Source organism: Vespa mandarinia, chromosome 18 (genome assembly GCF_050613455.1).
Source record: "Vespa mandarinia isolate Hongniang chromosome 18, ASM5061345v1, whole genome shotgun sequence".
NCBI lineage: Eukaryota > Metazoa > Arthropoda > Insecta > Hymenoptera > Vespidae > Vespa > Vespa mandarinia.
The window spans coordinates 291,493-303,216 of NC_140827.1; the positions used below are offsets into that span (position 1 = coordinate 291,493).

The 11,724-nt window shown below is 28.5% G+C and overlaps 1 pseudogene; it reads right to left on the minus strand.

Annotated features, from left to right (window-relative positions):
• Positions 1-8,666: 8,666 nt before the first annotated feature.
• On the minus strand, positions 8,667-10,785 carry LOC118445622 (protein crooked neck-like; annotated as a pseudogene).
• Positions 10,786-11,724: the final 939 nt, after the last annotated feature.

Below are 11,724 nucleotides of genomic sequence, written 5' to 3' on the forward strand. Positions count from 1 at the left end.
TCGTCAGTTTTCAATTCCTAATTTTTTCGAGAATATATATCCCATAAGTAACGTTCATGATTTAAAGTCAATTAATTAGTAAATTTTGAATTTGAATCTGTCCCAAACATAAGTTTGCGAATCTGTCCAACTCCATCTAATTAATCTGTCGAGTTAGAAAGTTTCGAGAGGCCGAAATTAAGACAAATCTATAGTCAGTCAGTCTGTTTAGTCTACGATATCAAATACTAATTCGAGATCAAAATACCGAAACATTGAAGTTAAAGTTGTATGCTTAAAATTGTATGTGCATGTACTTACGCGCATAGACGGTACAGTCGCGTCCGCTAATTCTCAAGACGAATTCGATTCGAAGAAGTACCTAGAAGAATCTTTAAGTAGATGAATTCTTCAAAGTTATCATTCTTAACGGATAAAATAATAAATAAGCCTCATCCAGTGTAAAGGGTTCCGCTGCTAACCAAAAACAAGGCAAGTTGCTAGGTCGGCGTAGATGATTCGTCTTTGACCTGACTGTATCAATAACTATCAAAATTTGTATTATTTTTTTCATGCTTACTACTATCAGAACATGACATCAGTATACCTGCTTTCGACATTTCTTGTAACAGATATACGCACTTCAATTTTTTCAGCTCATCGATTAAAATTTGCTCGATGACTCTTGTACTGGATACAATGATTGGGGCAACTAATATTATTTAGTCTCTCACGCTGCTTTATGTCGCGCGTCAGGTCTACATATTTCGCAATTTTTTCTTCATATGTTCTGTGCATGTGTACAATAAGAGGTATGGCCACATCTAAAATCCAGCAATTCCTCGAAATCTTGTTAACCCGTATTATATCCGACCGATTTTCAAGGATCGTATGATCAATGCTCATCATCTAGTTTCAATATAATTTGAAGTTGGAATTGACCAGAACTTCATATGTTTCACACTAATAATAGGGCTTTTTTCTTCGATGAATTTACATATCATGGCCAGCTCTTGGTGCATAATCTTAATTACATCATCTTGCCGCTTGAGGTAGTCTTCGTTTATAGCAAGTTTTATGGGTTCTATTCCATGTCGAAACCGACGACAGTTTTCTATATCTTCGTGTAAGATTGCTCGCCGCTATTGTTTTGTCACGATAATTTCATCTTGAACTGCAATGGCAAATTACCTGTCTCAGGGAATATTTGAGCTTTTGCAACCAGATCGTTGAAGCTTTCTTGTTTACTCCATTACCACTAAGTTGATAAGGATATTTTCTATGGATAGCTTTACTTTTTCATATCTCAATAATTGGTCCAATGTCAATGACCGGTTGAAACTCCACGTCATCTAATTTTAACGAAGTTTTCTTTTGCGAAGTATTCTATTTCATAATGTAATATTGATTTCATATAATAATGATAAATTTCTCATAAATGTTAAAAAAAACTGGAGTTAAAAAAGAATGTAGTCATTGATAAAAGAAAACTGGTAGAATCACAGCCCATAGGTCTAAAAATATGTAAATCAATTTTTAATTCGGAATTTTCTGGAATTAATATACTAGTTTCCGTTTTTCTTATGCTATGAAAAGATCTCTCGAAAACGTAGTAATCAATTACTATCTAAAGATATAAGGTTTTCGCTTTCCAAGTGTGTAGCTTTTCAAGTATGTTAAAGTTTCCTTCCATATATTATAATCTGAAATAAAATTTCTCTATTACAGTTTTGAATGATAACCAATTAGATTAGGGCACAAAGCAAAGAAGAGAGTATATGCCAAAGAGGCCCCCACGAAACGTGGCTCACGAGAGAATCTACAGGCTATTAATTTATTTTCAAAGATTCACAAGAACCTTCCGAGAATAGTGTTTAGTCTTTTTTTAATTTTACAATATTTTCACGCAAAATGCTCTTATGATGATGGATATAAAAGAGTAAATTTGAAAAATTGAGACGACGTAACATTCCGTCTCCGTCTCCACATTGCCCCACGTACGCGAGTAGAATTATTTGATTTTTTGAAGTCGAATCTCATACATTTTTCATTTTTCTTTGTTTTAAAGTTAAATTAAATTCATAGTCGTTATCGTTATGATAACGCTGGCGAGCTCTATTAAAAGTCCTACCGTGGACTTCGTTTTATTATTCAAAATTTCGAATGGATAATAGTTCGTTTTTGAATTTAGAATATTTTTGAAAAAGAAATTGTAACCCGTCGAAATGATCAATTAAATAAATCATGTCAGATGGTCCAGTTTTAGTATTTCCAAAATATTACTATGTTTGAATTGTTAATTACATGGCTTTTAAGATAATTATTTTTATAAAGAATATAATCTGAATTTATGATACATAATAATATTGTTTTGAAAATAAATCAATACATTTCAACGCTGAAAAAGGAAAAAATAGCAATTGAATATGTGTTAGGAATACGTTTGAAATACAAAAGAAATATATTTATTCTACATATTTATTAATAAAATGAACATTTCAGGATAATTCAACTGTTTGAGAAAAACAGAAAATATTATTTTTAAACAGTGTTTAAAAAGTGTTAGTTGGTTTTATGATTAAAAAAAATTTATACATTGATCAAATTGATACTCGATACAAATATTACTGCGATTGAATAAACCGTACACAAACGACCTTCCGCAATCATGAATATTTCAAAAATGTTTATTTATTGATACTACAGTAGAATTTCCGTTGTAGCGTTGAAATGCATGTATTGAAATATAAAAAGTTGATCGGCGAAAGGAACAGCAACATGCATCGGAAGCTTATCATGATCCGTAATTATTAGTTGAAAAAACAAAATGCCACAATAATATAGTACATAATTATAGTAGCTCCAGTATCTCCGATTGAATAAAAATGATTTCACCATCATATAGCGACAAAATACTCAAACTGTTGTTACTGTAAACGATTCACCTTTGTAAATTAACATGGAATAATTACAAAAATATATTTACGAAGAGTAGTTTTATATTTTTGGTTGTCTTAAAAAGTGTAAAAATCGCATATATTGTCGTAGTGATAAAACGAAACTACGTACAGGATATAAGAACAATTAGTATTTTTCACGAAATACAATTGGAAATGTATTGTGTTTCATATAACCAATTTAATATTGGACGTAAATAATAATGTGACCTAATTATATAATTTGTATATAACTAAAATTATAAGTGACAAAAGTGAACCTACGGCTTATATTAAACTTAATGCAAAGGTGCTATTATTAGTATGAATCTAGTAGTGCATGGCATCTTAAAATTAATAAAAAATTGCCAAGTAAAGAATTAATTAATTGGGCATGTTTAATTTTAATTTAACTAATTAATACTCTGATAGATATATGTACCAAGTAAAGAATCTTTTACATGTCACTGGGACAGTGGTGTTGACGCACATGTGTATCTCTCCATTGTTCACAGTACTTTCTCTTAAAGGTTATGTATCACCATTGGAAATGTTTACTCTTGGGAACTTATTCGAAATTAGCTAACAAAACGCATAGATAAAAAACATATGGCCATCTTTGTCTGGGCTTTCTGTAATATGCATCTGGGTTTCGATAATATGTCAAGCCGGCCAATAAGTAAATAGTGAAAGTAGACTCTTAGGCGCGACAAGTCAAGGGTTATTTGACTTCTAGCTTTAAAATATCTATTGACACTCTGCACTCTACATGACCATTAGAACAAAGGGGGCACACATGGAATATTTAAACATTTCATTGAACTATCCACGACCAATGGACATTTATTCTTTCCCTTTCCATGCTCAGATCATACTTTAACTCCGCCCTTTTATTCCTTTTCCTGATCTCATTACAGTCTGTGTGGATAGTTCTAGACTTCCAAAAAATCAGGTAAGTTACATTTTTTAGACTCACGACATCTAAGCTATCAAGTCTTATTCAGAATCAGCCAGTACAACTACCTACACATCATTACACGAAACACATAAACAATTGTAACTTATTTCATCAAATATATATCGAATCAACTTCAACACGCGCATCTACCTCGCTAGTTTCACATGTTCCTTTAAAAGAACGCCATTAATTTCCATTAATCTGCGGGAATGCGACAAGCGGTATTTTTCTGACACCCTTCAATGGTATCCTAGCTTAGTGCCGCCGCTCTTATTCATCGCGACCAGTGGGCTTGTAGCTCGGACAGACGGAGGATATTTCTCCGTGCAAATCGACTGTCATAGATGGTCCGGTGCGGGACGCACATCTAAAATCGCTCTCGTAGTTGCGCCCACCCGACACAACACTAAACATTTTAGTACTTCGAACCTGATTCTGGAGACACTGATTCTGTGAGAAGCGTAAGGAGAAGCCAATTAACACGTAAAGGAAGGAAGCTGACGCCTCACGAGGTCGCCTATCCTTTATAACCGGATGCCAGACGATCAACAAGTTCTAGGTAGTTGCAGCAAAATGTAGTTGCAGCGCCTACACGACGCAATACATATCAAGTAGTATTATTTTATTTGAACATTAAAAGGAATGATAAGATTGAAAGAAATTACCGCTTTCAATCAGGAAGAATAGAAGGAAGCTTACGATTTTTCATGACAAGTACCCTCTGCCTGAAATCGTTTATTCCTGTAAAACTCGTATTCTTCCAACGTGTATTTTAAAAATACAATGTACTTATAAAAGTTTATCCTAGATATCCAAATAGTACCATGTCACCAATGATTTTTCTATTAAAAGGTAGAATGTATATAATGTACATAATATTCAAATATGTTTTTATTACTATTATTATGTTACATTGTTATTTGTTGTAGTAATAATAGTAATACTTGTAGTACAGAATGGATTAGTCCTATGGGGTAAACCATTTAAGAAAAGCGCTAAGAGTTTTACCTCATAAGTAGTATGGAAATGAACTCATATTTTGATTTCTGCAATAATATTTAATATTTAAATATTCACTAATTATTATTTTTTACAAAATATTGGATAAAATCTTGTTTTTATATCGTAAATTTATATACTACTTATTATAATTATTATTCTAATTATATTTATTATTATTTATGTATTTATCGTAAAATAGATGTGGGTCGTGTGTTGTACGACCCTATCAAAGAAAGATATTTATATGTACCATATCAATCATCGAATTCACACCTACTTCGAATGAAAGATGATGAATAGCCTTAAAAAAATTCTCTCTCTGTGTGTTTGCAAAAATTTACACTATGAAGTTTTAAGACCTCATTCAAAAGATAAAGTTTTTTTACATGAGATTTTTATGTACGATATTGGAAAAATATCATCTTCTTTGCAAAAATCATCCAGAAAAAAATAATTTGCAAAAGTAATTTTCAAGCATATAAAAACTTGTTTTGAAAATCGGAAACGAGAATATCGTGTAGAAAATCTTCATCTTTCGAATTCATCTTTCGAATTACAATCAAACATAAATTGCAATCAGGAGAATACATGCTGTAAACCATTGCAACATGGAGCATAGATTTCATGCAGATATGCTTGTTTCGCCATCCTATATCGAGAAAATAACGTATATGAATTACATCTAATTTTAACTCATCACGTTACTTGGAAAAATCAAGCAATAGAGTTTTAAAAAATTATTCTTTTAAACAAATATATAATCTCATTAATTTAATTATAATCTATGAGAATTATTATTTTATATAATGAAATGTTTATATAACGAATACGTTTCTGTAGTCCTCTTGCATGTTACTTCTTTTAGACCACTTTGGGTACAGTGTGCTATTTTTTATTTGACCATACATATTCTGTTTTTATTCAAAAATATTTTATTTGATTGTATATATACACAATAACTATTTAATTATAATATATATTTAGAAATTCATTATTATTTCCATCGAATCCTTATAATGATATTTACAATAAATAATATTATCACCAATTTATTATTATAACGCATTGTTTTAAACAGCAAGAGCAATATGATCAGATAAACGAAAGAAGGACGAAGAACTGCAATATTGTTTACAACATGATGTAAATATATATATTATCTTCTAAATAATGTTATTAGTGAATAAGATAAAAGTCTTAGAATAATCGTTAAAAATAAATTATTTTTTATTTCAGTAATAACAGTATTAAATAACGGAAATTAAAGAAATTTATTATGAATATAAAAAGTGAAGACTGCATCAAGTGCTTTAATACATAAATTTGAAAACATTCAAAAAGTGGAATTAATCGAGTTGGCTCTTATTTATATTATATACATTAAGTTCATATTGTGTCAAGATATTATAATAAGATTTTTTCAATTTGATCCTGCACTTTCATCAAACATTTCGTTCATCCGTCTTTTTTAAAATAATATTGCTCCTTAACTTGTCAATCGTTTGCAATTTGTTGGTATAGATTAGAATTAATATAGCTTCATAGAAAATAGCTAAATTACATTATCTTGATTACCAAATAATGTGATCACTTCGCAAAATAAAGAATTCTTTGAATTATTCAGCCAGTAAGTCACTTGACGATTGATAAGAAGCCAATATCACTCGTGTCATTGATGAAATTGAGTCCTATTTGTATGAGAATGTAATCGAAAATTAAACCAAGAGAATGCACGTGATCATACAGAGCCAAGGTGGTCACTTGATCGTTATTATTTTTCATACATAATGGTATCACTTGAATTTATTTTAAAATAAAGTAAAAAATATTACAATATCACAAATATAATTTGCTTTATTTTAATTTAAACCTTATCACTCTAAGTCTGTTTATCAGGCATTACATTGACTATTTTATTCCTTATTAACTTTACTTTTCGACCACTCAATTGTGTCTCTAAATTTCGTATACTCTTCATTCGCATCTTAGTTAATCTTTTTTTTTTATTTTATTCTAAACGCATCCATTTTACTTTAATGACAAAAAAGAAAAAAATTATTTGCTGCTAATTTAGAAAGATAAGCGAATTGTAATCATAGAAAAAGTTTCAAAATCAAATATGATTATTGATTATTATCGGAATTATATTTTTCTTGGAAATGTATAAAGATTGTTTTAAAATGATTTGAAGATTATTACTTGTGTGTTATGGTCGCATTTAAAGTAAGATATTCCAAACCTAATAAGCAAGCATATATCAAAGATAGTTGCCGATCGTTAATTGCACCAAATAATCGGAGTGATAATAGTTAAAGTTTGTTGTAAGTTCTTAATGGAAAATCCTATTTTAAATTACTACCTTTCTAATAACCTCTGAATACTTTGCATAAAATAATGCTATCTTTAATTAAATTCCCTATTTTATAATATATATAGTATAAAATTTCGTAATATTTACAATATAATATATTGTAAAACCTTTGTATTACCACTTTTAAATATAAGTTATTAGAAGTGATAATATAGTATTTTAGATATAAAGATGTTAAATATAAATTATAGAAAATTGTTTATTATTTATAAAATATAATCTGTATTTACATAAAAAAAAACAATCAAAGCATTTCATACCTTTTACATTTTACAAATAAGTCAAAATAAATATAAAATTCTACACAATACTTATATTGCCTATTTACAAAATACAAATATAATAATAATATGAAAGATATAAATTGTTTTTAATTGTCCGATTCTAATTGTTAATTTTCATTTTGAGCAGTTTCACTAGAAATTTTTTGCTTTATCCATGCTTTCGCTAATGCCAAGAAGTCAAGATTTGCTCTTTGGTATTCGTCTTCTGGGAATACGAAGTCGAATACTTTTTCCCGAAGCCGAATATCTTCTATTTAATATAAATTATTTTTAATATAAATTAAGAATACTTCTTTTTAATTTAAATTCCTCCAAAACTATTTAATGTATGTTATAAAAATCACATACTCCATCTTCTTCAATCATTTGTCTTCTTCGTTTAATTCTTCTAGGCGTTTTGACAATAATTTTAATCTTTAAATATATATATATATACATATATATATATATATATATATATATATATATATATATATATATATATATATAATATCTCGTATGGATTATGGGAGGTGATAAACGAAAATATATTTCTCTGTGAGCAAAGAAACGACAATTAATGTTTATTATTCACACTGTTAAATTTTATTTCTTTTATCTTCTGTATCTTCTTCTAGCTCTCGCGTTGCTTTTCTCTTCTATGTTATATTTCATACTGCCCGTTTCTCTTCCAAATCTTAACGACTCGATTTGTAGGTTACAAAAGAAATTGTAAATAATAAAGGACAATGCAAGGGCGAGCTATAAGACATGTGGCAAATCTACCTGAAGAAAGTGTACTTTCTTTACATATATATAATTATACCATGAAATCACGCTTACTTTGACATAAACATTTCGTTCTAATAACCTCTCAAATAGTTGTCTGGTATTTTCTATTTCATCCTGAGATATTTCAAAATCTATATATGACTTCCATAAAAGTTCAGGCATATCCAAACTAAATAACAAAAATAATAAAAATATTAAACGTTTTTGATAAAAAATAAAAATAAAAGAAAATGACAGATTTAATTATATTTAGTAGTAATTTCTAAAAATATAACTTAATTCGTCTAAGACACAATTAATTCATAAATATAAGTACAATAAAACATAAGATAAATGAAACTATACGAAAAGTAATTTACTTTCATTCATATTGTGCAGTTTTGAAGTACAAATTCAAATAATTTTTCATATAGAATCCTGCCTCTGTCAAATTTTCTAGATTGTACCTCTAAATCATTGTAACCAAGAAACAATTTGTCTTTGAGATATACATCCAATACCATACCTCGTAATAAATGAATTTAAATATTTAAAAATACAATAATTTAATACTTATAAATAATAAAAAAATTATTATAATAATAGTATTCTAATGTTTTTCTCGCTATAGTCAAATTTTTTTGTTGTATTTCGAAATATGCATAACATAGTTACATCTTAGAAAATGTGATATGTTTATGTAGAACAAGATCTAAACAGAATCTAAAAAATAAAAAAAATATTATAAAATTCTATCTTTATATGCAACAATAAAGTATTATAAAATTATTTCTTTATATATAACAATAATTTTATATAAGATAAACTGTATCTGTGAATTTGACAATATCTATCTATAACTTCCGTGTTAATTTTTTCGTACAAAGCATAATTTACAGATAGATATATCGTTTCCATGCTGCTATAAAAAATTTATTTAATGGAAAGGAAATTCAATTTGACTTCAGAATTGTTAAAATGTAAATATTCATTACCTTAGCAAGAGGGACATTTGCTATAGCTCGCTCATACGTTCTTACAACATTATGATTTTCTTCAGATTTTATTAATCTCAGATAGTCAAATCAAGCGTCATAGTCAGAAGAATTTTCCTTGACTTCTTGCCCATATTGATATTTTCTTTTGCTAATTATTACATCTTCAATGCATACTTAAAAATATTATGAAATTTGTGTTATTTTTTTATAAATTTATACAAATTAATATTAATACTTAAAACTTTTTAATTCATATTTCGTATTAAATAAATCTTAATCTTTATAGTATGAATTTCTTGCAAAATCACCAATTTCTTTTCGTGTATGGTATATGCATCATATATTTCTTTTGTTCTTTCTTTTGAAATATTGTCTAAAGCATACTTAGAAATTATTTTTGTTTTATCATGCTATCAGAGACATATTAAAATTATACTTATTATAACAAAGATACTGAATATATTGTTATCTTAAAATAATACTTCTTTTTGTCCTTCTTCAAATCTTGCGAATGCTGTAAATAGCTTTTCATCTAAGATCTCATCTTCGAAAAAGTTTATAACATCTTCATAAAATTTGCGTTCTATATTTACTACAAAACTATATATCTTCCTATACAATTATATATCTCTACCTAACTCTTTCTATTTCTTTATATCGTAATTCAAATTTAATGTTTGTCATGGCTGTTAGGTCCCCATTTCATCCATCTCTCAAAAACTAGACGTATTTATGTAATAAATCTCTATAAAATCAAGTTATATAATAAAAAATAATCCCTAATTTTATTTCAAATGTTACCAGTAATATTTTCTAACATTTCTTTCATATATGTGTATTTGTATCAAAATTGATTTGTTGTATGTAAAATTGACTGCACGATCTAATAAATTTCTGGCATAATTATTGCGCATTTCTATTTCAATATAATATAGCCATAATGTAATGTTTCTATGATCAACATCTAGCGCACGTTCATATACAGATTTAAACTAAATTGGACACATAAAACCTTGAAATATTTCTAATACAACTAAAACTATAAAATGTACTATTTTTTATATTTAAAGTATCTTGCTCTTTGCATTGTTTCTGACTTTTTTCCCATCGGGCATATTCCATCAGATTCGTTATAACCATATGATTCTTACACATATTGTAGTCATAGATATTTCATTTTCCATATTGATAATCAGCCAATTTATGGGGATATTTTATTTTCTGCTTAGGTGGCTAAAAGGGAATACTTACAAATGAATTGTTCTCTATGTAAAATTATAGATAGGTTTAACATTATTGCATAAAGATTTTTTTCTTTGTTTCTCTTAATAGCTGTTTTGCTATGATTTAAATTTTCTCGGGTGCTTTGTTTTTCACCTCACAAAATTTTAATTGTGAATAAATATTACAATTATAAGTTGTGCATGCTATAATTTATAATTATAAAATAAAATATACTAATGTATAATAAACATTTTACCTTAGCCACTTTGAGCATTTTTTGTGACTTCTCCTTGACGATGGTTATCGTTATTCTAATCAAATAAACACAGCTTCGTCAACGGTCAAGTGAAAACATTCTCGCAACTGGTTCCTTCTACGCCATACCTATCGCATATGATCTTTTAACCTTTTAGCTACTAAATGCCATTATAATGGCTTTCGCATGTTATCAATTTGAAAGGTATGCTACTATAGAGGCATTCGCGCAAATCATTTTTTCGAAGGATAAGAAGGCACTATAATTACATTCATGGATATCATATTAACATATTGTGTACTTTTTGAATTCTTTACATAAAAATGTATAAGTAAATTATATCTTATTTATGTACAGCCCTATTCCGATCTAATGTTCAATCTAATAATAAGAAATGTCGTCTATGGTTTACGCGCTGAAACTTTGCACATCAAATAACAATAGTAATATTTTTATTTAGCTTTGTTCGATATACTATAGGTATAATCAGCCTGTGACTTTTAGCAGTTACGGCAGTGACTTCGAGAAGAATCCAAGAAAGAATAAATGATTTCTTTTGTATTCCCGGCATCTTTGTCGTTTACTTTGTTTTCGGCATCTTTGTTATTTCTCACTTTGTTTGGTTATTTTCCCACGTGTACATTTACTGGCGCTGAGGCGTGTTAGTTATATGTATTGCGAGAGAATGCGTTACATTCGCAACGAAATCGCCATAATTGCGACTATTGCGCCAAAGCATTGGTTAACTACAACGTCATAGTTATTTTTATAAAATAAAATAAATTACAAATTGAACTTTGGTATTACCAATATTTGAACTATTAGTTGAATTTAACGATAACTACCTTTTGCACTAAGTGTGTGTGATCTTAGCGACAGGTATGGGCAAAATATGAACTAGGAAACAAGCAACGGTATTTGTCGCCACCGTGTATCTATCGTATCGAGTTAATTATTCCCCTCTCA